Source organism: Ranitomeya imitator, chromosome 4, assembly GCF_032444005.1.
Source record: "Ranitomeya imitator isolate aRanImi1 chromosome 4, aRanImi1.pri, whole genome shotgun sequence".
Taxonomy (NCBI): Eukaryota; Metazoa; Chordata; class Amphibia; order Anura; family Dendrobatidae; genus Ranitomeya; species Ranitomeya imitator.
In genome coordinates this window covers 621,327,271-621,351,614 of record NC_091285.1, presented here as the reverse complement: position 1 = coordinate 621,351,614, position 24,344 = coordinate 621,327,271, and the positions used below count along the sequence as shown (strand labels likewise).

General features: G+C 38.3%; 27 non-coding genes across 27 annotated transcripts; all 27 read left to right on the top strand.

Annotated features, from left to right (window-relative positions):
• Nucleotides 1-75: 75 nt before the first annotated feature.
• On the top strand, nucleotides 76-148 carry TRNAR-CCU (transfer RNA arginine (anticodon CCU)). The gene has a single exon. It is a non-coding gene; the product is annotated as a tRNA-Arg (tRNA).
• Nucleotides 149-999: 851 nt separating this feature from the next.
• TRNAI-UAU (transfer RNA isoleucine (anticodon UAU)) lies at nucleotides 1,000-1,092 on the top strand. Its single transcript is given in 2 exon segments — nucleotides 1,000-1,037; nucleotides 1,057-1,092. It is a non-coding gene; the product is annotated as a tRNA-Ile (tRNA).
• Nucleotides 1,093-1,539: 447 nt separating this feature from the next.
• TRNAR-CCU (transfer RNA arginine (anticodon CCU)) lies at nucleotides 1,540-1,612 on the top strand. Its single transcript has one exon. It is a non-coding gene; the product is annotated as a tRNA-Arg (tRNA).
• A 1,863-nt stretch (nucleotides 1,613-3,475) lies between these two features.
• TRNAI-UAU (transfer RNA isoleucine (anticodon UAU)) lies at nucleotides 3,476-3,568 on the top strand. The gene is given in 2 exon segments: nucleotides 3,476-3,513; nucleotides 3,533-3,568. It is a non-coding gene; the product is annotated as a tRNA-Ile (tRNA).
• Nucleotides 3,569-4,926: 1,358 nt separating this feature from the next.
• On the top strand, nucleotides 4,927-5,019 carry TRNAI-UAU (transfer RNA isoleucine (anticodon UAU)). The gene is given in 2 exon segments: nucleotides 4,927-4,964; nucleotides 4,984-5,019. It is a non-coding gene; the product is annotated as a tRNA-Ile (tRNA).
• A 447-nt stretch (nucleotides 5,020-5,466) lies between these two features.
• On the top strand, nucleotides 5,467-5,539 carry TRNAR-CCU (transfer RNA arginine (anticodon CCU)). The gene has a single exon. It is a non-coding gene; the product is annotated as a tRNA-Arg (tRNA).
• Nucleotides 5,540-6,391: 852 nt separating this feature from the next.
• Nucleotides 6,392-6,484, top strand: TRNAI-UAU (transfer RNA isoleucine (anticodon UAU)). The gene is given in 2 exon segments: nucleotides 6,392-6,429; nucleotides 6,449-6,484. It is a non-coding gene; the product is annotated as a tRNA-Ile (tRNA).
• A 1,372-nt stretch (nucleotides 6,485-7,856) lies between these two features.
• On the top strand, nucleotides 7,857-7,949 carry TRNAI-UAU (transfer RNA isoleucine (anticodon UAU)). Its single transcript is given in 2 exon segments — nucleotides 7,857-7,894; nucleotides 7,914-7,949. It is a non-coding gene; the product is annotated as a tRNA-Ile (tRNA).
• Nucleotides 7,950-8,396: 447 nt separating this feature from the next.
• On the top strand, nucleotides 8,397-8,469 carry TRNAR-CCU (transfer RNA arginine (anticodon CCU)). The gene has a single exon. It is a non-coding gene; the product is annotated as a tRNA-Arg (tRNA).
• A 1,863-nt stretch (nucleotides 8,470-10,332) lies between these two features.
• On the top strand, nucleotides 10,333-10,425 carry TRNAI-UAU (transfer RNA isoleucine (anticodon UAU)). Its single transcript is given in 2 exon segments — nucleotides 10,333-10,370; nucleotides 10,390-10,425. It is a non-coding gene; the product is annotated as a tRNA-Ile (tRNA).
• A 1,358-nt stretch (nucleotides 10,426-11,783) lies between these two features.
• Nucleotides 11,784-11,876, top strand: TRNAI-UAU (transfer RNA isoleucine (anticodon UAU)). The gene is given in 2 exon segments: nucleotides 11,784-11,821; nucleotides 11,841-11,876. It is a non-coding gene; the product is annotated as a tRNA-Ile (tRNA).
• Nucleotides 11,877-12,323: 447 nt separating this feature from the next.
• Nucleotides 12,324-12,396, top strand: TRNAR-CCU (transfer RNA arginine (anticodon CCU)). Its single transcript has one exon. It is a non-coding gene; the product is annotated as a tRNA-Arg (tRNA).
• An 852-nt stretch (nucleotides 12,397-13,248) lies between these two features.
• On the top strand, nucleotides 13,249-13,341 carry TRNAI-UAU (transfer RNA isoleucine (anticodon UAU)). Its single transcript is given in 2 exon segments — nucleotides 13,249-13,286; nucleotides 13,306-13,341. It is a non-coding gene; the product is annotated as a tRNA-Ile (tRNA).
• Nucleotides 13,342-13,788: 447 nt separating this feature from the next.
• TRNAR-CCU (transfer RNA arginine (anticodon CCU)) lies at nucleotides 13,789-13,861 on the top strand. The gene has a single exon. It is a non-coding gene; the product is annotated as a tRNA-Arg (tRNA).
• Nucleotides 13,862-14,713: 852 nt separating this feature from the next.
• Nucleotides 14,714-14,806, top strand: TRNAI-UAU (transfer RNA isoleucine (anticodon UAU)). The gene is given in 2 exon segments: nucleotides 14,714-14,751; nucleotides 14,771-14,806. It is a non-coding gene; the product is annotated as a tRNA-Ile (tRNA).
• A 447-nt stretch (nucleotides 14,807-15,253) lies between these two features.
• On the top strand, nucleotides 15,254-15,326 carry TRNAR-CCU (transfer RNA arginine (anticodon CCU)). Its single transcript has one exon. It is a non-coding gene; the product is annotated as a tRNA-Arg (tRNA).
• An 852-nt stretch (nucleotides 15,327-16,178) lies between these two features.
• Nucleotides 16,179-16,271, top strand: TRNAI-UAU (transfer RNA isoleucine (anticodon UAU)). The gene is given in 2 exon segments: nucleotides 16,179-16,216; nucleotides 16,236-16,271. It is a non-coding gene; the product is annotated as a tRNA-Ile (tRNA).
• A 447-nt stretch (nucleotides 16,272-16,718) lies between these two features.
• Nucleotides 16,719-16,791, top strand: TRNAR-CCU (transfer RNA arginine (anticodon CCU)). Its single transcript has one exon. It is a non-coding gene; the product is annotated as a tRNA-Arg (tRNA).
• An 852-nt stretch (nucleotides 16,792-17,643) lies between these two features.
• Nucleotides 17,644-17,736, top strand: TRNAI-UAU (transfer RNA isoleucine (anticodon UAU)). The gene is given in 2 exon segments: nucleotides 17,644-17,681; nucleotides 17,701-17,736. It is a non-coding gene; the product is annotated as a tRNA-Ile (tRNA).
• A 1,372-nt stretch (nucleotides 17,737-19,108) lies between these two features.
• Nucleotides 19,109-19,201, top strand: TRNAI-UAU (transfer RNA isoleucine (anticodon UAU)). Its single transcript is given in 2 exon segments — nucleotides 19,109-19,146; nucleotides 19,166-19,201. It is a non-coding gene; the product is annotated as a tRNA-Ile (tRNA).
• A 447-nt stretch (nucleotides 19,202-19,648) lies between these two features.
• TRNAR-CCU (transfer RNA arginine (anticodon CCU)) lies at nucleotides 19,649-19,721 on the top strand. The gene has a single exon. It is a non-coding gene; the product is annotated as a tRNA-Arg (tRNA).
• Nucleotides 19,722-20,573: 852 nt separating this feature from the next.
• Nucleotides 20,574-20,666, top strand: TRNAI-UAU (transfer RNA isoleucine (anticodon UAU)). The gene is given in 2 exon segments: nucleotides 20,574-20,611; nucleotides 20,631-20,666. It is a non-coding gene; the product is annotated as a tRNA-Ile (tRNA).
• A 447-nt stretch (nucleotides 20,667-21,113) lies between these two features.
• TRNAR-CCU (transfer RNA arginine (anticodon CCU)) lies at nucleotides 21,114-21,186 on the top strand. The gene has a single exon. It is a non-coding gene; the product is annotated as a tRNA-Arg (tRNA).
• Nucleotides 21,187-22,038: 852 nt separating this feature from the next.
• TRNAI-UAU (transfer RNA isoleucine (anticodon UAU)) lies at nucleotides 22,039-22,131 on the top strand. Its single transcript is given in 2 exon segments — nucleotides 22,039-22,076; nucleotides 22,096-22,131. It is a non-coding gene; the product is annotated as a tRNA-Ile (tRNA).
• A 447-nt stretch (nucleotides 22,132-22,578) lies between these two features.
• On the top strand, nucleotides 22,579-22,651 carry TRNAR-CCU (transfer RNA arginine (anticodon CCU)). Its single transcript has one exon. It is a non-coding gene; the product is annotated as a tRNA-Arg (tRNA).
• An 852-nt stretch (nucleotides 22,652-23,503) lies between these two features.
• On the top strand, nucleotides 23,504-23,596 carry TRNAI-UAU (transfer RNA isoleucine (anticodon UAU)). Its single transcript is given in 2 exon segments — nucleotides 23,504-23,541; nucleotides 23,561-23,596. It is a non-coding gene; the product is annotated as a tRNA-Ile (tRNA).
• A 447-nt stretch (nucleotides 23,597-24,043) lies between these two features.
• TRNAR-CCU (transfer RNA arginine (anticodon CCU)) lies at nucleotides 24,044-24,116 on the top strand. The gene has a single exon. It is a non-coding gene; the product is annotated as a tRNA-Arg (tRNA).
• Nucleotides 24,117-24,344: the final 228 nt, after the last annotated feature.

The window sequence follows — 24,344 nt, the reverse complement described above, 5'->3', positions numbered from 1 at the left end:
ATAACTCAATCAAAATTGAGTGCTGCACTCTTGTGGTAACCAAAAAAAGTCTAGATTTTTAAGCTACTCCATCAAGCCCCAGTGGCCTAATGGATAAGGCACTGGCCTCCTAAGCCAGGGATTGTGGGTTCAAGTCCCATCTGGGGTGCTTGTTGATTTCCCTTTCCGACAGCTTCTCATGGAAGTTTGATGGTGCATGTGTAAACCGTTCTCCTTGTCTTGTTTCTTCGTAAATTAGTTCTTGCAAACCTCTACCCTTTACAACGATCCTTTCCATGTACTGAGAGAAGCGTTAACACGCAATTGTGTGGCCGAAAAATATTGCATCTTAATTGTTTTCATCTTATCTTCATTTATGACCCAAATAACAAAGAGTATATTTTCTAAGATATCAAGATGCTTTCAACCACACAATATTTGCAAAGATCAAAAGAAAAAAATTATAATTGAAAAAATGTAAACGGTTTTTGAAACATTTTGGACAATGTTCTTTTTTTCATATCATGTTCTTTCTTACAAAACAAAATGAGAGTAATCTTTCAATTTTTACCCTGGCCATTGGGAACATTTTGGACTCAAACATCCTGCCGTTCTACTAAATATCAGAGGTATGGTTACAAAGACTGACAACACCTCTGTACGCAGCTGTTAACACAGGATCTAGGAATCACAAAAGGTGATGTCACAGATGACCCTGCAGCCCCTGAATTCAGAAGAATTTTTTATATCGTCAATGTCTGTTCATTGCAGCAAATGTACGTGCGCATTTCCAGATCCAAAGAAAAACAGGATGTTTGAGTCTAAAATGACCCGGCGTCCAGTGTCTAAATTTCTCATTTTCATTTTTAATAAAGATCGTGATATGGTAAAATATATATTGTCAAACATTATAATAAAATCTCAGAAACCTGTTGTAAGCAATCATTAATTTTCTGAAGAACTATCCCATTTCATTTTTTTTTCTTATAGAATGTATGTCGTAGGGGGTGTGCCCAGTCGGCTCCAGTGGCGCAATCGGTCAGCGCGCGGTACTTATAAAGCAGTAACTGTCGAGTGATGCCGAGGTTGTGAGTTCGACCCTCACCTGGAGCATTCTATTCTTGCCTTCGTTTTGTATTTTTTACTACTGAAGTCGTTGAAACGGTTCATGATCTAGTGCCAAGATTAAGAGAGAAATTTCAACGAGATATTTGTTGTTTAAGTTTTTGTATTTTTAAAAATTGCCGCAGGTTGGACAAGTCTACTGAGTCCCACCGTAATCTGGTGTCATAATTGAAAGGGAAATGTGGAAGCTATCTATTTAGTTTTTCAGGCTTCTGGTAGTCCAATAAACTTTCCATCATCGGCATTAGTAACGTACAGTGACCCGACAAAGTTAGCCCTGGCTCTCTTGTAAAATAAAGATGCATGTGCATTCGGACGGTTTGTTTCAATTTGGAGTTCAAACTTACAAGATCGTTCGTGATAACTCAATCAAAATTGAGTGCTGCACTCTTGTGGTAACCAAAAAAAGTCTAGATTTTTAAGCTACTCCATCAAGCCCCAGTGGCCTAATGGATAAGGCACTGGCCTCCTAAGCCAGGGATTGTGGGTTCAAGTCCCATCTGGGGTGCTTGTTGATTTCCCTTTACGACAGCTTCTCATGGAAGTTTGATGGTGCATGTGTAAACCGTTCTCCTTGTCTTGTTTCTTCGTAAATTAGTTCTTGCAAACCTCTACCCTTTACAACGATCCTTTCCATGTACTGAGAGAAGCGTTAACACGCAATTGTGTGGCCGAAAAATATTGCATCTTAATTGTTTTCATCTTATCTTCATTTATGACCCAAATAACAAAGAGTATATTTTCTAAGATATGGTTATGCTTTCAACCACACAATATTTGCAAAGATCAAAAGAAAAAAATTATAATTGAAAAAATGTAAACGGTTTTTGAAACATTTTGGACAATGTTCTTTTTTTCATATCATGTTTTTTCTTACAAAACAAAATGAGAGTAATCTTTCAATTTTTACCCTGGCCATTGGGAACATTTTGGACTCAAACATCCTGCCGTTCTACTAAATATCAGAGGTATGCTTACAAAGACTGACAACACCTCTGTACGCAGCTGTTAACACAGGATCTAGGAATCACAAAAGGTGATGTCACAGATGACCCTGCAGCCCCTGAATTCAGAAGAATTTTTTATATCGTCAATGTCTGTTCATTGCAGCAAATGTACGTGCGCATTTCCAGATCCAAAAAAAAACAGGATGTTTGAGTCTAAAATGACCCGGCGTCCAGTGTCTAAATTTCTCATTTTCATTTTTAATAAAGATCGTGATATGGTAAAATATATATTGTCAAACATTATAATAAAATCTTAGAAACTTAAAAAAGAAAAAAACACACCGGCGCTCCCAGAGGGGATATCTACTAGAAAGCTGCAGGTGTTTTAGACAGTTACTGTGCTAAATCTGTCAAGAACCGCAGTAAAAAGATATAGATAAATAAAAACACCGCGCTAACTAGAAAAGGAGGATCAATAAATAAATAATTAATAAGGCTATACCATCAGCAGGAAACAGTACTGCATAAAATGGGGATATTATCCCAGTAGTCAATAATGGGCAATAATATCTATATAAGGCAGTAAAAAAGAGCAAATGCTCACAAAACCAGCAGAGTAATCAATAATAATAATAAAGCATGTTGCAAAAAATGTATAATAGATCAATAAAAAGACCGCACACTTACTTAGTGGAAGGTGACTGCTGAGAGGCTGCTGGCGCTGTCTAAATGGAAGATAACTGCTGAGAGGCTGATAGCGCTGTCCTAACAAAAATGGGCGCTGTCCCAGAAGGTAATGAGACGGGATCTTCAGCGGTCCGGGTAGCTGAAGCTGCAGGATCCAAGATCACGACAAGAGGCGGCACAACACCTGTAGATATGGGGAGCGTCCTCCCCGGTGAGTGCACAGCCTCCGTGCGTCTGGAACGCTGCTAGGCGGCACACGTGGGCCAGAGGAAAGCCGCTATACAGAGCGGTGAGAGAGAGGGGGCGCTATCAGCCTCTCAGCAGTTATCTTCCATTTAGACAGCGCCAGCAGCCTCTCAGCAGTCACCTTCCACTAAGTAAGTGTGCGGTCTTTTTATTGATCTATTATACATTTTTTGCAACATGCTTTATTATTATTATTGATTACTCTGCTGGTTTTGTGAGCATTTGCTCTTTTTTACTGCCTTATATAGATATTATTGCCCATTATTGACTACTGGGATAATATCCCCATTTTATGCAGTACTGTTTCCTGCTGATGGTATAGCCTTATTAATTATTTATTTATTGATCCTCCTTTTCTAGTTAGCGCGGTGTTTTTATTTATCTATAAATCTTAGAAACCTGTTGTAAGCAATCATTAATTTTCTGAAGAACTATCCCATTTCATTTTTTTTTTCTTATAGAATGTATGTCGTAGGGGGTGTGCCCAGTCGGCTCCAGTGGCGCAATCGGTCAGCGCGCGGTACTTATAAAGCAGTAACTGTCGAGTGATGCCGAGGTTGTGAGTTCGACCCTCACCTGGAGCATTCTATTCTTGCCTTCGTTTTGTATTTTTTACTACTGAAGTCGTTGAAACGGTTCATGATCTAGTGCCAAGATTAAGAGAGAAATTTCAACGAGATATTTGTTGTTTAAGTTTTTGTATTTTTAAAAATTGCCGCAGGTTGGACAAGTCTACTGAGTCCCACCGTAATCTGGTGTCATAATTGAAAGGGAAATGTGGAAGCTATCTATTTAGTTTTTCAGGCTTCTGGTAGTCCAATAAACTTTCCATCATCGGCATTAGTAACGTACAGTGACCCGACAAAGTTAGCCCTGGCTCTCTTGTAAAATAAAGATGCATGTGCATTCGGACGGTTTGTTTCAATTTGGAGTTCAAACTTACAAGATCGTTCGTGATAACTCAATCAAAATTGAGTGCTGCACTCTTGTGGTAACCAAAAAAAGTCTAGATTTTTAAGCTACTCCATCAATCCCCAGTGGCCTAATGGATAAGGCACTGGCCTCCTAAGCCAGGGATTGTGGGTTCAAGTCCCATCTGGGGTGCTTGTTGATTTCCCTTTCCGACAGCTTCTCATGGAAGTTTGATGGTGCATGTGTAAACCGTTCTCCTTGTCTTGTTTCTTCGTAAATTAGTTCTTGCAAACCTCTACCCTTTACAACGATCCTTTCCATGTACTGAGAGAATTGTGTGGCGGAAAAATATTGCATCTTAATTGTTTTCATCTTATCTTCATTTATGACCCAAATAACAAAGAGTATATTTTCTAAGATATGGTTATGCTTTCAACCACACAATATTTGCAAAGATCAAAAGAAAAAAATTATAATTGAAAAAATGTAAACGGTTTTTGAAACATTTTGGACAATGTTCTTTTTTTCATATCATGTTCTTTCTTACAAAACAAAATGAGAGTAATCTTTCAATTTTTACCCTGGCCATTGGGAACATTTTGGACTCAAACATCCTGCCGTTCTACTAAATATCAGAGGTATGCTTACAAAGACTGACAACACCTCTGTACGCAGCTGTTAACACAGGATCTAGGAATCACAAAAGGTGATGTCACAGATGACCCTGCAGCCCCTGAATTCAGAAGAATTTTTTATATCGTCAATGTCTGTTCATTGCAGCAAATGTACGTGCGCATTTCCAGATCCAAAAAAAAACAGGATGTTTGAGTCTAAAATGACCCGGCGTCCAGTGTCTAAATTTCTCATTTTCATTTTTAATAAAGATCGTGATATGGTAAAATATATTTTGTCAAACATTATAATAAAATCTTAGAAACCTGTTGTAAGCAATCATTAATTTTCTGAAGAACTATCCCATTTCATTTTTTTTTTCTTATAGAATGTATGTCGTAGGGGGTGTGCCCAGTCGGCTCCAGTGGCGCAATCGGTCAGCGCGCGGTACTTATAAAGCAGTAACTGTCGAGTGATGCCGAGGTTGTGAGTTCGACCCTCACCTGGAGCATTCTATTCTTGCCTTCGTTTTGTATTTTTTACTACTGAAGTCGTTGAAACGGTTCATGATCTAGTGCCAAGATTAAGAGAGAAATTTCAACGAGATATTTGTTGTTTAAGTTTTTGTATTTTTAAAAATTGCCGCAGGTTGGACAAGTCTACTGAGTCCCACCGTAATCTGGTGTCATAATTGAAAGGGAAATGTGGAAGCTATCTATTTAGTTTTTCAGGCTTCTGGTAGTCCAATAAACTTTCCATCATCGGCATTAGTAACGTACAGTGACCCGACAAAGTTAGCCCTGGCTCTCTTGTAAAATAAAGATGCATGTGCATTTGGACGGTTTGTTTCAATTTGGAGTTCAAACTTACAAGATCGTTCGTGATAACTCAATCAAAATTGAGTGCTGCACTCTTGTGGTAACCAAAAAAAGTCTAGATTTTTAAGCTACTCCATCAAGCCCCAGTGGCCTAATGGATAAGGCACTGGCCTCCTAAGCCAGGGATTGTGGGTTCAAGTCCCATCTGGGGTGCTTGTTGATTTCCCTTTCCGACAGCTTCTCATGGAAGTTTGATGGTGCATGTGTAAACCGTTCTCCTTGTCTTGTTTCTTCGTAAATTAGTTCTTGCAAACCTCTACCCTTTACAACGATCCTTTCCATGTACTGAGAGAAGCGTTAACACGCAATTGTGTGGCCGAAAAATATTGCATCTTAATTGTTTTCATCTTATCTTCATTTATGACCCAAATAACAAAGAGTATATTTTCTAAGATATGGTTATGCTTTCAACCACACAATATTTGCAAAGATCAAAAGAAAAAAATTATAATTGAAAAAATGTAAACGGTTTTTGAAACATTTTGGACAATGTTCTTTTTTTCATATCATGTTCTTTCTTACAAAACAAAATGAGAGTAATCTTTCAATTTTTACCCTGGCCATTGGGAACATTTTGGACTCAAACATCCTGCCGTTCTACTAAATATCAGAGGTATGGTTACAAAGACTGACAACACCTCTGTACGCAGCTGTTAACACAGGATCTAGGAATCACAAAAGGTGATGTCACAGATGACCCTGCAGCCCCTGAATTCAGAAGAATTTTTTATATCGTCAATGTCTGTTCATTGCAGCAAATGTACGTGCGCATTTCCAGATCCAAAAAAAAACAGGATGTTTGAGTCTAAAATGACCCGGCGTCCAGTGTCTAAATTTCTCATTTTCATTTTTAATAAAGATCGTGATATGGTAAAATATATATTGTCAAACATTATAATAAAATCTTAGAAACCTGTTGTAAGCAATCATTAATTTTCTGAAGAACTATCCCATTTCATTTTTTTTTTCTTATAGAATGTATGTCGTAGGGGGTGTGCCCAGTCGGCTCCAGTGGCGCAATCGGTCAGCGCGCGGTACTTATAAAGCAGTAACTGTCGAGTGATGCCGAGGTTGTGAGTTCGACCCTCACCTGGAGCATTCTATTCTTGCCTTCGTTTTGTATTTTTTACTACTGAAGTCGTTGAAACGGTTCATGATCTAGTGCCAAGATTAAGAGAGAAATTTCAACGAGATATTTGTTGTTTAAGTTTTTGTATTTTTAAAAATTGCCGCAGGTTGGACAAGTCTACTGAGTCCCACCGTAATCTGGTGTCATAATTGAAAGGGAAATGTGGAAGCTATCTATTTAGTTTTTCAGGCTTCTGGTAGTCCAATAAACTTTCCATCATCGGCATTAGTAACGTACAGTGACCCGACAAAGTTAGCCCTGGCTCTCTTGTAAAATAAAGATGCATGTGCATTCGGACGGTTTGTTTCAATTTGGAGTTCAAACTTACAAGATCGTTCGTGATAACTCAATCAAAATTGAGTGCTGCACTCTTGTGGTAACCAAAAAAAGTCTAGATTTTTAAGCTACTCCATCAAGCCCCAATGGCCTAATGGATAAGGCACTGGCCTCCTAAGCCAGGGATTGTGGGTTCAAGTCCCATCTGGGGTGCTTGTTGATTTCCCTTTCCGACAGCTTCTCATGGAAGTTTGATGGTGCATGTGTAAACCGTTCTCCTTGTCTTGTTTCTTCGTAAATTAGTTCTTGCAAACCTCTACCCTTTACAACGATCCTTTCCATGTACTGAGAGAAGCGTTAACACGCAATTGTGTGGCCGAAAAATATTGCATCTTAATTGTTTTCATCTTATCTTCATTTATGACCCAAATAACAAAGAGTATATTTTCTAAGATATGGTTATGCTTTCAACCACACAATATTTGCAAAGATCAAAAGAAAAAAATTATAATTGAAAAAATGTAAACGGTTTTTGAAACATTTTGGACAATGTTCTTTTTTTCATATCATGTTCTTTCTTACAAAACAAAATGAGAGTAATCTTTCAATTTTTACCCTGGCCATTGGGAACATTTTGGACTCAAACATCCTGCCGTTCTACTAAATATCAGAGGTATGGTTACAAAGACTGACAACACCTCTGTACGCAGCTGTTAACACAGGATCTAGGAATCACAAAAGGTGATGTCACAGATGACCCTGCAGCCCCTGAATTCAGAAGAATTTTTTATATCGTCAATGTCTGTTCATTGCAGCAAATGTACGTGCGCATTTCCAGATCCAAAAAAAAACAGGATGTTTGAGTCTAAAATGACCCGGCGTCCAGTGTCTAAATTTCTCATTTTCATTTTTAATAAAGATCGTGATATGGTAAAATATATTTTGTCAAACATTATAATAAAATCTTAGAAACCTGTTGTAAGCAATCATTAATTTTCTGAAGAACTATCCCATTTCATTTTTTTTTTCTTATAGAATGTATGTCGTAGGGGGTGTGCCCAGTCGGCTCCAGTGGCGCAATCGGTCAGCGCGCGGTACTTATAAAGCAGTAACTGTCGAGTGATGCCGAGGTTGTGAGTTCGACCCTCACCTGGAGCATTCTATTCTTGCCTTCGTTTTGTATTTTTTACTACTGAAGTCGTTGAAACGGTTCATGATCTAGTGCCAAGATTAAGAGAGAAATTTCAACGAGATATTTGTTGTTTAAGTTTTTGTATTTTTAAAAATTGCCGCAGGTTGGACAAGTCTACTGAGTCCCACCGTAATCTGGTGTCATAATTGAAAGGGAAATGTGGAAGCTATCTATTTAGTTTTTCAGGCTTCTGGTAGTCCAATAAACTTTCCATCATCGGCATTAGTAACGTACAGTGACCCGACAAAGTTAGCCCTGGCTCTCTTGTAAAATAAAGATGCATGTGCATTCGGACGGTTTGTTTCAATTTGGAGTTCAAACTTACAAGATCGTTCGCGATAACTCAATCAAAATTGAGTGCTGCACTCTTGTGGTAACCAAAAAAAGTCTAGATTTTTAAGCTACTCCATCAAGCCCCAGTGGCCTAATGGATAAGGCACTGGCCTCCTAAGCCAGGGATTGTGGGTTCAAGTCCCATCTGGGGTGCTTGTTGATTTCCCTTTCCGACAGCTTCTCATGGAAGTTTGATGGTGCATGTGTAAACCGTTCTCCTTGTCTTGTTTCTTCGTAAATTAGTTCTTGCAAACCTCTACCCTTTACAACGATCCTTTCCATGTACTGAGAGAAGCGTTAACACGCAATTGTGTGGCCGAAAAATATTGCATCTTAATTGTTTTCATCTTATCTTCATTTATGACCCAAATAACAAAGAGTATATTTTCTAAGATATCAAGATGCTTTCAACCACACAATATTTGCAAAGATCAAAAGAAAAAAATTATAATTGAAAAAATGTAAACGGTTTTTGAAACATTTTGGACAATGTTCTTTTTTTCATATCATGTTTTTTCTTACAAAACAAAATGAGAGTAATCTTTCAATTTTTACCCTGGCCATTGGGAACATTTTGGACTCAAACATCCTGCCGTTCTACTAAATATCAGAGGTATGCTTACAAAGACTGACAACACCTCTGTACGCAGCTGTTAACACAGGATCTAGGAATCACAAAAGGTGATGTCACAGATGACCCTGCAGCCCCTGAATTCAGAAGAATTTTTTATATCGTCAATGTCTGTTCATTGCAGCAAATGTACGTGCGCATTTCCAGATCCAAAAAAAAACAGGATGTTTGAGTCTAAAATGACCCGGCGTCCAGTGTCTAAATTTCTCATTTTCATTTTTAATAAAGATCGTGATATGGTAAAATATATATTGTCAAACATTATAATAAAATCTTAGAAACTTAAAAAAGAAAAAAACACACCGGCGCTCCCAGAGGGGATATCTACTAGAAAGCTGCAGGTGTTTTAGACAGTTACTGTGCTAAATCTGTCAAGAACCGCAGTAAAAAGATATAGATAAATAAAAACACCGCGCTAACTAGAAAAGGAGGATCAATAAATAAATAATTAATAAGGCTATACCATCAGCAGGAAACAGTACTGCATAAAATGGGGATATTATCCCAGTAGTCAATAATGGGCAATAATATCTATATAAGGCAGTAAAAAAGAGCAAATGCTCACAAAACCAGCAGAGTAATCAATAATAATAATAAAGCATGTTGCAAAAAATGTATAATAGATCAATAAAAAGACCGCACACTTACTTAGTGGAAGGTGACTGCTGAGAGGCTGCTGGCGCTGTCTAAATGGAAGATAACTGCTGAGAGGCTGATAGCGCTGTCCTAACAAAAATGGGCGCTGTCCCAGAAGGTAATGAGACGGGATCTTCAGCGGTCCGGGTAGCTGAAGCTGCAGGATCCAAGATCACGACAAGAGGCGGCACAACACCTGTAGATATGGGGAGCGTCCTCCCCGGTGAGTGCACAGCCTCCGTGCGTCTGGAACGCTGCTAGGCGGCACACGTGGGCCAGAGGAAAGCCGCTATACAGAGCGGTGAGAGAGAGGGGGCGCTATCAGCCTCTCAGCAGTTATCTTCCATTTAGACAGCGCCAGCAGCCTCTCAGCAGTCACCTTCCACTAAGTAAGTGTGCGGTCTTTTTATTGATCTATTATACATTTTTTGCAACATGCTTTATTATTATTATTGATTACTCTGCTGGTTTTGTGAGCATTTGCTCTTTTTTACTGCCTTATATAGATATTATTGCCCATTATTGACTACTGGGATAATATCCCCATTTTATGCAGTACTGTTTCCTGCTGATGGTATAGCCTTATTAATTATTTATTTATTGATCCTCCTTTTCTAGTTAGCGCGGTGTTTTTATTTATCTATAAATCTTAGAAACCTGTTGTAAGCAATCATTAATTTTCTGAAGAACTATCCCATTTCATTTTTTTTTTCTTATAGAATGTATGTCGTAGGGGGTGTGCCCAGTCGGCTCCAGTGGCGCAATCGGTCAGCGCGCGGTACTTATAAAGCAGTAACTGTCGAGTGATGCCGAGGTTGTGAGTTCGACCCTCACCTGGAGCATTCTATTCTTGCCTTCGTTTTGTATTTTTTACTACTGAAGTCGTTGAAACGGTTCATGATCTAGTGCCAAGATTAAGAGAGAAATTTCAACGAGATATTTGTTGTTTAAGTTTTTGTATTTTTAAAAATTGCCGCAGGTTGGACAAGTCTACTGAGTCCCACCGTAATCTGGTGTCATAATTGAAAGGGAAATGTGGAAGCTATCTATTTAGTTTTTCAGGCTTCTGGTAGTCCAATAAACTTTCCATCATCGGCATTAGTAACGTACAGTGACCCGACAAAGTTAGCCCTGGCTCTCTTGTAAAATAAAGATGCATGTGCATTCGGACGGTTTGTTTCAATTTGGAGTTCAAACTTACAAGATCGTTCGTGATAACTCAATCAAAATTGAGTGCTGCACTCTTGTGGTAACCAAAAAAAGTCTAGATTTTTAAGCTACTCCATCAATCCCCAGTGGCCTAATGGATAAGGCACTGGCCTCCTAAGCCAGGGATTGTGGGTTCAAGTCCCATCTGGGGTGCTTGTTGATTTCCCTTTCCGACAGCTTCTCATGGAAGTTTGATGGTGCATGTGTAAACCGTTCTCCTTGTCTTGTTTCTTTGTAAATTAGTTCTTGCAAACCTCTACCCTTTACAACGATCCTTTCCATGTACTGAGAGAATTGTGTGGCGGAAAAATATTGCATCTTAATTGTTTTCATCTTATCTTCATTTATGACCCAAATAACAAAGAGTATATTTTCTAAGATATGGTTATGCTTTCAACCACACAATATTTGCAAAGATCAAAAGAAAAAAATTATAATTGAAAAAATGTAAACGGTTTTTGAAACATTTTGGACAATGTTCTTTTTTTCATATCATGTTCTTTCTTACAAAACAAAATGAGAGTAATCTTTCAATTTTTACCCTGGCCATTGGGAACATTTTGGACTCAAACATCCTGCCGTTCTACTAAATATCAGAGGTATGCTTACAAAGACTGACAACACCTCTGTACGCAGCTGTTAACACAGGATCTAGGAATCACAAAAGGTGATGTCACAGATGACCCTGCAGCCCCTGAATTCAGAAGAATTTTTTATATCGTCAATGTCTGTTCATTGCAGCAAATGTACGTGCGCATTTCCAGATCCAAAAAAAAACAGGATGTTTGAGTCTAAAATGACCCGGCGTCCAGTGTCTAAATTTCTCATTTTCATTTTTAATAAAGATCGTGATATGGTAAAATATATTTTGTCAAACATTATAATAAAATCTTAGAAACCTGTTGTAAGCAATCATTAATTTTCTGAAGAACTATCCCATTTCATTTTTTTTTTCTTATAGAATGTATGTCGTAGGGGGTGTGCCCAGTCGGCTCCAGTGGCGCAATCGGTCAGCGCGCGGTACTTATAAAGCAGTAACTGTCGAGTGATGCCGAGGTTGTGAGTTCGACCCTCACCTGGAGCATTCTATTCTTGCCTTCGTTTTGTATTTTTTACTACTGAAGTCGTTGAAACGGTTCATGATCTAGTGCCAAGATTAAGAGAGAAATTTCAACGAGATATTTGTTGTTTAAGTTTTTGTATTTTTAAAAATTGCCGCAGGTTGGACAAGTCTACTGAGTCCCACCGTAATCTGGTGTCATAATTGAAAGGGAAATGTGGAAGCTATCTATTTAGTTTTTCAGGCTTCTGGTAGTCCAATAAACTTTCCATCATCGGCATTAGTAACGTACAGTGACCCGACAAAGTTAGCCCTGGCTCTCTTGTAAAATAAAGATGCATGTGCATTCGGACGGTTTGTTTCAATTTGGAGTTCAAACTTACAAGATCGTTCGTGATAACTCAATCAAAATTGAGTGCTGCACTCTTGTGGTAACCAAAAAAAGTCTAGATTTTTAAGCTACTCCATCAAGCCCCAGTGGCCTAATGGATAAGGCACTGGCCTCCTAAGCCAGGGATTGTGGGTTCAAGTCCCATCTGGGGTGCTTGTTGATTTCCCTTTCCGACAGCTTCTCATGGAAGTTTGATGGTGCATGTGTAAACCGTTCTCCTTGTCTTGTTTCTTCGTAAATTAGTTCTTGCAAACCTCTACCCTTTACAACGATCCTTTCCATGTACTGAGAGAAGCGTTAACACGCAATTGTGTGGCGGAAAAATATTGCATCTTAATTGTTTTCATCTTATCTTCATTTATGACCCAAATAACAAAGAGTATATTTTCTAAGATATGGTTATGCTTTCAACCACACAATATTTGCAAAGATCAAAAGAAAAAAATTATAATTGAAAAAATGTAAACGGTTTTTGAAACATTTTGGACAATGTTCTTTTTTTCATATCATGTTCTTTCTTACAAAACAAAATGAGAGTAATCTTTCAATTTTTACCCTGGCCATTGGGAACATTTTGGACTCAAACATCCTGCCGTTCTACTAAATATCAGAGGTATGGTTACAAAGACTGACAACACCTCTGTACGCAGCTGTTAACACAGGATCTAGGAATCACAAAAGGTGATGTCACAGATGACCCTGCAGCCCCTGAATTCAGAAGAATTTTTTATATCGTCAATGTCTGTTCATTGCAGCAAATGTACGTGCGCATTTCCAGATCCAAAAAAAAACAGGATGTTTGAGTCTAAAATGACCCGGCGTCCAGTGTCTAAATTTCTCATTTTCATTTTTAATAAAGATCGTGATATGGTAAAATATATATTGTCAAACATTATAATAAAATCTTAGAAACCTGTTGTAAGCAATCATTAATTTTCTGAAGAACTATCCCATTTCATTTTTTTTTTCTTATAGAATGTATGTCGTAGGGGGTGTGCCCAGTCGGCTCCAGTGGCGCAATCGGTCAGCGCGCGGTACTTATAAAGCAGTAACTGTCGAGTGATGCCGAGGTTGTGAGTTCGACCCTCACCTGGAGCATTCTATTCTTGCCTTCGTTTTGTATTTTTTACTACTGAAGTCGTTGAAACGGTTCATGATCTAGTGCCAAGATTAAGAGAGAAATTTCAACGAGATATTTGTTGTTTAAGTTTTTGTATTTTTAAAAATTGCCGCAGGTTGGACAAGTCTACTGAGTCCCACCGTAATCTGGTGTCATAATTGAAAGGGAAATGTGGAAGCTATCTATTTAGTTTTTCAGGCTTCTGGTAGTCCAATAAACTTTCCATCATCGGCATTAGTAACGTACAGTGACCCGACAAAGTTAGCCCTGGCTCTCTTGTAAAATAAAGATGCATGTGCATTCGGACGGTTTGTTTCAATTTGGAGTTCAAACTTACAAGATCGTTCGTGATAACTCAATCAAAATTGAGTGCTGCACTCTTGTGGTAACCAAAAAAAGTCTAGATTTTTAAGCTACTCCATCAAGCCCCAGTGGCCTAATGGATAAGGCACTGGCCTCCTAAGCCAGGGATTGTGGGTTCAAGTCCCATCTGGGGTGCTTGTTGATTTCCCTTTCCGACAGCTTCTCATGGAAGTTTGATGGTGCATGTGTAAACCGTTCTCCTTGTCTTGTTTCTTCGTAAATTAGTTCTTGCAAACCTCTACCCTTTACAACGATCCTTTCCATGTACTGAGAGAAGCGTTAACACGCAATTGTGTGGCCGAAAAATATTGCATCTTAATTGTTTTCATCTTATCTTCATTTATGACCCAAATAACAAAGAGTATATTTTCTAAGATATGGTTATGCTTTCAACCACACAATATTTGCAAAGATCAAAAGAAAAAAATTATAATTGAAAAAATGTAAACGGTTTTTGAAACATTTTGGACAATGTTCTTTTTTTCATATCATGTTCTTTCTTACAAAACAAAATGAGAGTAATCTTTCAATTTTTACCCTGGCCATTGGGAACATTTTGGACTCAAACATCCTGCCGTTCTACTAAATATCAGAGGTATGGTTACAAAGACTGACAACACCTCTGTACGCAGCTGTTAACACAGGATCTAGGAATCACAAAAGGTGATGTCACAGATGACCCTGCAGCCCCTGAATTCAGAAGAATTTTTTATATCGTCAATGTCTGTTCATTGCAGCAAATGTACGTGCGCATTTCCAGATCCAAAAAAAAACAGGATGTTTGAGTCTAAAATGACCCGGCGTCCAGTGTCTAAATTTCTCATTTTCATTTTTAATAAAGATCGTGATATGGTAAAATATATTTTGTCAAACATTATAATAAAATCTTAGAAACCTGTTGTAAGCAATCATTAATTTTCTGAAGAACTATCCCATTTCATTTTTTTTTTCTTATAGAATGTATGTCGTAGGGGGTGTGCCCAGTCGGCTCCAGTGGCGCAATCGGTCAGCGCGCGGTACTTATAAAGCAGTAACTGTCGAGTGATGCCGAGGTTGTGAGTTCGACCCTCACCTGGAGCATTCTATTCTTGCCTTCGTTTTGTATTTTTTACTACTGAAGTCGTTGAAACGGTTCATGATCTAGTGCCAAGATTAAGAGAGAAATTTCAACGAGATATTTGTTGTTTAAGTTTTTGTATTTTTAAAAATTGCCGCAGGTTGGACAAGTCTACTGAGTCCCACCGTAATCTGGTGTCATAATTGAAAGGGAAATGTGGAAGCTATCTATTTAGTTTTTCAGGCTTCTGGTAGTCCAATAAACTTTCCATCATCGGCATTAGTAACGTACAGTGACCCGACAAAGTTAGCCCTGGCTCTCTTGTAAAATAAAGATGCATGTGCATTCGGACGGTTTGTTTCAATTTGGAGTTCAAACTTACAAGATCGTTCGTGATAACTCAATCAAAATTGAGTGCTGCACTCTTGTGGTAACCAAAAAAAGTCTAGATTTTTAAGCTACTCCATCAAGCCCCAGTGGCCTAATGGATAAGGCACTGGCCTCCTAAGCCAGGGATTGTGGGTTCAAGTCCCATCTGGGGTGCTTGTTGATTTCCCTTTCCGACAGCTTCTCATGGAAGTTTGATGGTGCATGTGTAAACCGTTCTCCTTGTCTTGTTTCTTCGTAAATTAGTTCTTGCAAACCTCTACCCTTTACAACGATCCTTTCCATGTACTGAGAGAAGCGTTAACACGCAATTGTGTGGCGGAAAAATATTGCATCTTAATTGTTTTCATCTTATCTTCATTTATGACCCAAATAACAAAGAGTATATTTTCTAAGATATGGTTATGCTTTCAACCACACAATATTTGCAAAGATCAAAAGAAAAAAATTATAATTGAAAAAATGTAAACGGTTTTTGAAACATTTTGGACAATGTTCTTTTTTTCATATCATGTTCTTTCTTACAAAACAAAATGAGAGTAATCTTTCAATTTTTACCCTGGCCATTGGGAACATTTTGGACTCAAACATCCTGCCGTTCTACTAAATATCAGAGGTATGGTTACAAAGACTGACAACACCTCTGTACGCAGCTGTTAACACAGGATCTAGGAATCACAAAAGGTGATGTCACAGATGACCCTGCAGCCCCTGAATTCAGAAGAATTTTTTATATCGTCAATGTCTGTTCATTGCAGCAAATGTACGTGCGCATTTCCAGATCCAAAAAAAAACAGGATGTTTGAGTCTAAAATGACCCGGCGTCCAGTGTCTAAATTTCTCATTTTCATTTTTAATAAAGATCGTGATATGGTAAAATATATATTGTCAAACATTATAATAAAATCTTAGAAACCTGTTGTAAGCAATCATTAATTTTCTGAAGAACTATCCCATTTCATTTTTTTTTTCTTATAGAATGTATGTCGTAGGGGGTGTGCCCAGTCGGCTCCAGTGGCGCAATCGGTCAGCGCGCGGTACTTATAAAGCAGTAACTGTCGAGTGATGCCGAGGTTGTGAGTTCGACCCTCACCTGGAGCATTCTATTCTTGCCTTCGTTTTGTATTTTTTACTACTGAAGTCGTTGAAACGGTTCATGATCTAGTGCCAAGATTAAGAGAGAAATTTCAACGAGATATTTGTTGTTTAAGTTTTTGTATTTTTAAAAATTGCCGCAGGTTGGACAAGTCTACTGAGTCCCACCGTAATCTGGTGTCATAATTGAAAGGGAAATGTGGAAGCTATCTATTTAGTTTTTCAGGCTTCTGGTAGTCCAATAAACTTTCCATCATCGGCATTAGTAACGTACAGTGACCCGACAAAGTTAGCCCTGGCTCTCTTGTAAAATAAAGATGCATGTGCATTCGGACGGTTTGTTTCAATTTGGAGTTCAAACTTACAAGATCGTTCGTGATAACTCAATCAAAATTGAGTGCTGCACTCTTGTGGTAACCAAAAAAAGTCTAGATTTTTAAGCTACTCCATCAAGCCCCAGTGGCCTAATGGATAAGGCACTGGCCTCCTAAGCCAGGGATTGTGGGTTCAAGTCCCATCTGGGGTGCTTGTTGATTTCCCTTTCCGACAGCTTCTCATGGAAGTTTGATGGTGCATGTGTAAACCGTTCTCCTTGTCTTGTTTCTTCGTAAATTAGTTCTTGCAAACCTCTACCCTTTACAACGATCCTTTCCATGTACTGAGAGAAGCGTTAACACGCAATTGTGTGGCGGAAAAATATTGCATCTTAATTGTTTTCATCTTATCTTCATTTATGACCCAAATAACAAAGAGTATGTTTTCTAAGATATGGTTATGCTTTCAACCACACAATATTTGCAAAGATCAAAAGAAAAAAATTATAATTGAAAAAATGTAAACGGTTTTTGAAACATTTTGGACAATGTTCTTTTTTTCATATCATGTTCTTTCTTACAAAACAAAATGAGAGTAATCTTTCAATTTTTACCCTGGCCATTGGGAACATTTTGGACTCAAACATCCTGCCGTTCTACTAAATATCAGAGGTATGGTTACAAAGACTGACAACACCTCTGTACGCAGCTGTTAACACAGGATCTAGGAATCACAAAAGGTGATGTCACAGATGACCCTGCAGCCCCTGAATTCAGAAGAATTTTTTATATCGTCAATGTCTGTTCATTGCAGCAAATGTACGTGCGCATTTCCAGATCCAAAAAAAAACAGGATGTTTGAGTCTAAAATGACCCGGCGTCCAGTGTCTAAATTTCTCATTTTCATTTTTAATAAAGATCGTGATATGGTAAAATATATATTGTCAAACATTATAATAAAATCTTAGAAACCTGTTGTAAGCAATCATTAATTTTCTGAAGAACTATCCCATTTCATTTTTTTTTTCTTATAGAATGTATGTCGTAGGGGGTGTGCCCAGTCGGCTCCAGTGGCGCAATCGGTCAGCGCGCGGTACTTATAAAGCAGTAACTGTCGAGTGATGCCGAGGTTGTGAGTTCGACCCTCACCTGGAGCATTCTATTCTTGCCTTCGTTTTGTATTTTTTACTACTGAAGTCGTTGAAACGGTTCATGATCTAGTGCCAAGATTAAGAGAGAAATTTCAACGAGATATTTGTTGTTTAAGTTTTTGTATTTTTAAAAATTGCCGCAGGTTGGACAAGTCTACTGAGTCCCACCGTAATCTGGTGTCATAATTGAAAGGGAAATGTGGAAGCTATCTATTTAGTTTTTCAGGCTTCTGGTAGTCCAATAAACTTTCCATCATCGGCATTAGTAACGTACAGTGACCCGACAAAGTTAGCCCTGGCTCTCTTGTAAAATAAAGATGCATGTGCATTCGGACGGTTTGTTTCAATTTGGAGTTCAAACTTACAAGATCGTTCGTGATAACTCAATCAAAATTGAGTGCTGCACTCTTGTGGTAACCAAAAAAAGTCTAGATTTTTAAGCTACTCCATCAAGCCCCAGTGGCCTAATGGATAAGGCACTGGCCTCCTAAGCCAGGGATTGTGGGTTCAAGTCGCATCTAGGGTGCTTGTTGATTTCCTTTTCCGACAGCTTCTCATGGAAGTTTGATGGTGCATGTGTAAACCGTTCTCCTTGTCTTGTTTCTTCGTAAATTAGTTCTTGCAAACCTCTACCCTTTACAACGATCCTTTCCATGTACTGAGAGAAGCGTTAACACGCAATTGTGTGGCGGAAAAATATTGCATCTTAATTGTTTTCATCTTATCTTCATTTATGACCCAAATAACAAAGGGTATATTTTCTAAGATATGGTTATGCTTTCAACCACACAATATTTGCAAAGATCAAAAGAAAAAAATTATAATTGAAAAAATGTAAACGGTTTTTGAAACATTTTGGACAATGTTCTTTTTTTCATATCATGTTCTTTCTTACAAAACAAAATGAGAGTAATCTTTCAATTTTTACCCTGGCCATTGGGAACATTTTGGACTCAAACATCCTGCCGTTCTACTAAATATCAGAGGTATGGTTACAAAGACTGACAACACCTCTGTACGCAGCTGTTAACACAGGATCTAGGAATCACAAAAGGTGATGTCACAGATGACCCTGCAGCCCCTGAATTCAGAAGAATTTTTTATATCGTCAATGTCTGTTCATTGCAGCAAATGTACGTGCGCATTTCCAGATCCAAAAAAAAACAGGATGTTTGAGTCTAAAATGACCCGGCGTCCAGTGTCTAAATTTCTCATTTTCATTTTTAATAAAGATCGTGATATGGTAAAATATATATTGTCAAACATTATAATAAAATCTTAGAAACCTGTTGTAAGCAATCATTAATTTTCTGAAGAACTATCCCATTTCATTTTTTTTTTCTTATAGAATGTATGTCGTAGGGGGTGTGCCCAGTCGGCTCCAGTGGCGCAATCGGTCAGCGCGCGGTACTTATAAAGCAGTAACTGTCGAGTGATGCCGAGGTTGTGAGTTCGACCCTCACCTGGAGCATTCTATTCTTGCCTTCGTTATGTATTTTTTACTACTGAAGTCGTTGAAACGGTTCATGATCTAGTGCCAAGATTAAGAGAGAAATTTCAACGAGATATTTGTTGTTTAAGTTTTTGTATTTTTAAAAATTGCCGCAGGTTGGACAAGTCTACTGAGTCCCACCGTAATCTGGTGTCATAATTGAAAGGGAAATGTGGAAGCTATCTATTTAGTTTTTCAGGCTTCTGGTAGTCCAATAAACTTTCCATCATCGGCATTAGTAACGTACAGTGACCCGACAAAGTTAGCCCTGGCTCTCTTGTAAAATAAAGATGCATGTGCATTCGGACGGTTTGTTTCAATTTGGAGTTCAAACTTACAAGATCGTTCGTGATAACTCAATCAAAATTGAGTGCTGCACTCTTGTGGTAACCAAAAAAAGTCTAGATTTTTAAGCTACTCCATCAAGCCCCAGTGGCCTAATGGATAAGGCACTGGCCTCCTAAGCCAGGGATTGTGGGTTCAAGTCCCATCTGGGGTGCTTGTTGATTTCCCTTTCCGACAGCTTCTCATGGAAGTTTGATGGTGCATGTGTAAACCGTTCTCCTTGTCTTGTTTCTTCGTAAATTAGTTCTTGCAAACCTCTACCCTTTACAACGATCCTTTCCATGTACTGAGAGAAGCGTTAACACGCAATTGTGTGGCGGAAAAATATTGCATCTTAATTGTTTTCATCTTATCTTCATTTATGACCCAAATAACAAAGAGTATATTTTCTAAGATATGGTTATGCTTTCAACCACACAATATTTGCAAAGATCAAAAGAAAAAAATTATAATTGAAAAAATGTAAACGGTTTTTGAAACATTTTGGACAATGTTCTTTTTTTCATATCATGTTCTTTCTTACAAAACAAAATGAGAGTAATCTTTCAATTTTTACCCTGGCCATTGGGAACATTTTGGACTCAAACATCCTGCCGTTCTACTAAATATCAGAGGTATGGTTACAAAGACTGACAACACCTCTGTACGCAGCTGTTAACACAGGATCTAGGAATCACAAAAGGTGATGTCACAGATGACCCTGCAGCCCCTGAATTCAGAAGAATTTTTTATATCGTCAATGTCTGTTCATTGCAGCAAATGTACGTGCGCATTTCCAGATCCAAAAAAAAACAGGATGTTTGAGTCTAAAATGACTCGGCGTCCAGTGTCTAAATTTCTCATTTTCATTTTTAATAAAGATCGTGATATGGTAAAATATATATTGTCAAACATTATAATAAAATCTTAGAAACCTGTTGTAAGCAATCATTAATTTTCTGAAGAACTATCCCATTTCATTTTTTTTTTCTTATAGAATGTATGTCGTAGGGGGTGTGCCCAGTCGGCTCCAGTGGCGCAATCGGTCAGCGCGCGGTACTTATAAAGCAGTAACTGTCGAGTGATGCCGAGGTTGTGAGTTCGACCCTCACCTGGAGCATTCTATTCTTGCCTTCGTTTTGTATTTTTTACTACTGAAGTCGTTGAAACGGTTCATGATCTAGTGCCAAGATTAAGAGAGAAATTTCAACGAGATATTTGTTGTTTAAGTTTTTGTATTTTTAAAAATTGCCGCAGGTTGGACAAGTCTACTGAGTCCCACCGTAATCTGGTGTCATAATTGAAAGGGAAATGTGGAAGCTATCTATTTAGTTTTTCAGGCTTCTGGTAGTCCAATAAACTTTCCATCATCGGCATTAGTAACGTACAGTGACCCGACAAAGTTAGCCCTGGCTCTCTTGTAAAATAAAGATGCATGTGCATTCGGACGGTTTGTTTCAATTTGGAGTTCAAACTTACAAGATCGTTCGTGATAACTCAATCAAAATTGAGTGCTGCACTCTTGTGGTAACCAAAAAAAGTCTAGATTTTTAAGCTACTCCATCAAGCCCCAGTGGCCTAATGGATAAGGCACTGGCCTCCTAAGCCAGGGATTGTGGGTTCAAGTCCCATCTGGGGTGCTTGTTGATTTCCCTTTCCGACAGCTTCTCATGGAATTTTGATGGTGCATGTGTAAACCGTTCTCCTTGTCTTGTTTCTTCGTAAATTAGTTCTTGCAAACCTCTACCCTTTACAACGATCCTTTCCATGTACTGAGAGAAGCGTTAACACGCAATTGTGTGGCGGAAAAATATTGCATCTTAATTGTTTTCATCTTATCTTCATTTATGACCCAAATAACAAAGGGTATATTTTCTAAGATATGGTTATGCTTTCAACCACACAATATTTGCAAAGATCAAAAGAAAAAAATTATAATTGAAAAAATGTAAACGGTTTTTGAAACATTTTGGACAATGTTCTTTTTTTCATATCATGTTCTTTCTTACAAAACAAAATGAGAGTAATCTTTCAATTTTTACCCTGGCCATTGGGAACATTTTGGACTCAAACATCCTGCCGTTCTACTAAATATCAGAGGTATGGTTACAAAGACTGACAACACCTCTGTACGCAGCTGTTAACACAGGATCTAGGAATCACAAAAGGTGATGTCACAGATGACCCTGCAGCCCCTGAATTCAGAAGAATTTTTTATATCGTCAATGTCTGTTCATTGCAGCAAATGTACGTGCGCATTTCCAGATCCAAAAAAAAACAGGATGTTTGAGTCTAAAATGACCCGGCGTCCAGTGTCTAAATTTCTCATTTTCATTTTTAATAAAGATCGTGATATGGTAAAATATATATTGTCAAACATTATAATAAAATCTTAGAAACCTGTTGTAAGCAATCATTAATTTTCTGAAGAACTATCCCATTTCATTTTTTTTTTCTTATAGAATGTATGTCGTAGGGGGTGTGCCCAGTCGGCTCCAGTGGCGCAATCGGTCAGCGCGCGGTACTTATAAAGCAGTAACTGTCGAGTGATGCCGAGGTTGTGAGTTCGACCCTCACCTGGAGCATTCTATTCTTGCCTTCGTTATGTATTTTTTACTACTGAAGTCGTTGAAACGGTTCATGATCTAGTGCCAAGATTAAGAGAGAAATTTCAACGAGATATTTGTTGTTTAAGTTTTTGTATTTTTAAAAATTGCCGCAGGTTGGACAAGTCTACTGAGTCCCACCGTAATCTGGTGTCATAATTGAAAGGGAAATGTGGAAGCTATCTATTTAGTTTTTCAGGCTTCTGGTAGTCCAATAAACTTTCCATCATCGGCATTAGTAACGTACAGTGACCCGACAAAGTTAGCCCTGGCTCTCTTGTAAAATAAAGATGCATGTGCATTCGGACGGTTTGTTTCAATTTGGAGTTCAAACTTACAAGATCGTTCGTGATAACTCAATCAAAATTGAGTGCTGCACTCTTGTGGTAACCAAAAAAAGTCTAGATTTTTAAGCTACTCCATCAAGCCCCAGTGGCCTAATGGATAAGGCACTGGCCTCCTAAGCCAGGGATTGTGGGTTCAAGTCCCATCTGGGGTGCTTGTTGATTTCCCTTTCCGACAGCTTCTCATGGAAGTTTGATGGTGCATGTGTAAACCGTTCTCCTTGTCTTGTTTCTTCGTAAATTAGTTCTTGCAAACCTCTACCCTTTACAACGATCCTTTCCATGTACTGAGAGAAGCGTTAACACGCAATTGTGTGGCGGAAAAATATTGCATCTTAATTGTTTTCATCTTATCTTCATTTATGACCCAAATAACAAAGAGTATATTTTCTAAGATATGGTTATGCTTTCAACCACACAATATTTGCAAAGATCAAAAGAAAAAAATTATAATTGAAAAAATGTAAACGGTTTTTGAAACATTTTGGACAATGTTCTTTTTTTCATATCATGTTCTTTCTTACAAAACAAAATGAGAGTAATCTTTCAATTTTTACCCTGGCCATTGGGAACATTTTGGACTCAAACATCCTGCCGTTCTACTAAATATCAGAGGTATGGTTACAAAGACTGACAACACCTCTGTACGCAGCTGTTAACACAGGATCTAGGAATCACAAAAGGTGATGTCACAGATGACCCTGCAGCCCCTGAATTCAGAAGAATTTTTTATATCGTCAATGTCTGTTCATTGCAGCAAATGTACGTGCGCATTTCCAGATCCAAAAAAAACCAGGATGTTTGAGTCTAAAATGACCCGGCGTCCAGTGTCTAAATTTCTCATTTTCATTTTTAATAAAGATCGTGATATGGTAAAATATATATTGTCAAACATTATAATAAAATCTTAGAAACCTGTTGTAAGCAATCATTAATTTTCTGAAGAACTATCCCATTTCATTTTTTTTTTCTTATAGAATGTATGTCGTAGGGGGTGTGCCCAGTCGGCTCCAGTGGCGCAATCGGTCAGCGCGCGGTACTTATAAAGCAGTAACTGTCGAGTGATGCCGAGGTTGTGAGTTCGACCCTCACCTGGAGCATTCTATTCTTGCCTTCGTTTTGTATTTTTTACTACTGAAGTCGTTGAAACGGTTCATGATCTAGTGCCAAGATTAAGAGAGAAATTTCAACGAGATATTTGTTGTTTAAGTTTTTGTATTTTTAAAAATTGCCGCAGGTTGGACAAGTCTACTGAGTCCCACCGTAATCTGGTGTCATAATTGAAAGGGAAATGTGGAAGCTATCTATTTAGTTTTTCAGGCTTCTGGTAGTCCAATAAACTTTCCATCATCGGCATTAGTAACGTACAGTGACCCGACAAAGTTAGCCCTGGCTCTCTTGTAAAATAAAGATGCATGTGCATTCGGACGGTTTGTTTCAATTTGGAGTTCAAACTTACAAGATCGTTCGTGATAACTCAATCAAAATTGAGTGCTGCACTCTTGTGGTAACCAAAAAAAGTCTAGATTTTTAAGCTACTCCATCAAGCCCCAGTGGCCTAATGGATAAGGCACTGGCCTCCTAAGCCAGGGATTGTGGGTTCAAGTCCCATCTGGGGTGCTTGTTGATTTCCCTTTCCGACAGCTTCTCATGGAAGTTTGATGGTGCATGTGTAAACCGTTCTCCTTGTCTTGTTTCTTCGTAAATTAGTTCTTGCAAACCTCTACCCTTTACAACGATCCTTTCCATGTACTGAGAGAAGCGTTAACACGCAATTGTGTGGCGGAAAAATATTGCATCTTAATTGTTTTCATCTTATCTTCATTTATGACCCAAATAACAAAGGGT